The sequence below is a fragment of the Micropterus dolomieu genome, linkage group LG04 (genome assembly GCF_021292245.1).
Source record: "Micropterus dolomieu isolate WLL.071019.BEF.003 ecotype Adirondacks linkage group LG04, ASM2129224v1, whole genome shotgun sequence".
NCBI lineage: Eukaryota > Metazoa > Chordata > Actinopteri > Centrarchiformes > Centrarchidae > Micropterus > Micropterus dolomieu.
Window position 1 is genome coordinate 4,790,507 of NC_060153.1, and position 1,071 is coordinate 4,791,577.

General features: G+C 38.3%; 1 protein-coding gene across 1 annotated transcript in view; it reads right to left on the reverse strand.

The window, feature by feature from the left end:
• pdia2 (protein disulfide isomerase family A, member 2) overlaps nt 1-1,071 on the reverse strand; it is an 18,914-nt gene that overhangs the window by 1,356 nt on the left and 16,487 nt on the right. The gene's annotated exons all lie outside the window — the stretch shown is intronic.

Consider the following 1,071-nt stretch of genomic DNA (forward strand, 5'->3'; position numbering starts at 1 on the left):
AAGCTATATCTCCCACAGATCTGTGTTCTCTGACGTGTCAAGAACAAAAGTCTCGTAATATTACGAGACTGTATGAGAATTCATAATATGTTTTAAAAGTCTACTTGCCCTATTCTTTGCTGTGCATTACATTTTTTCTCTGCTGAGATGGTAGCACCCCCTTCAGAACGACTCACAGATCTATTTGGGACTGTATGTTAGGATGAGACAACGAGGTAACCGGAACCGAAAGTAAAACCTTCTACCACAGCTGGTGACAAAGCGTCAGTATTTCACACAAAGCCTTCAGCGCCCGTGTGAAACGCAGCAGTCTGCTTGTGTGGAGCAATACAGTGGCTCAGTGGCAGAGTGTACACACACGCTGGTGTCGCATCAAAGTATATTTCTGTGTAATTATCTACTCACAGCCAGTTCAGACACTTGCAAAATGCAAAGAAGAAAACCATCTTAGATTCTTAGATGAATTTGAATTTATTAAAGACGGTCTTATAAACACAAATACAGAATACAAAAGACAAATCATAAGCAGAAACATTACATAACATACATTACAGATACACTTACGAAACTCATTCATACAAACTTGCTCACCAACTCACACCAACCCCTCCCACCAACCTACGTTTTTTATTCAAAGTTGAATAATACAAGTTGTAATAATAATATCACTAGTAAATTTATAAATTTAAATAGATTACAGAGAAAGATTGAAGTTACCTTAAAAGTTAAAAGCATAAACAAGTTGTTTTAAGGTATAGAAATAGGGATGATGTGAAAAAGTGAAAAGAAGTGTCACGGTCCTGTCCTGTGTTCTGTGTTTTTGGGGTTTTGATTCTGAGGGTTTGGTTTTGTATATGCATGTTAGTCCTGTCATCTGTTCCGCTTAGTTCTGAGTTTATTCATTTATCAGTTAGGTATCTGTTATCCAACGAAAGTTAAAATCAAGGGCAACTGGACTTGGTTGAACATACTAGAAGACGTTTCGTCCCTCATCCAAAGGACTTCTTCAGTTCTGACTGACTGGCAGGGAAACTCAGCTATTTAACCTCAGTTGGGTCGTTATCCCGGGTC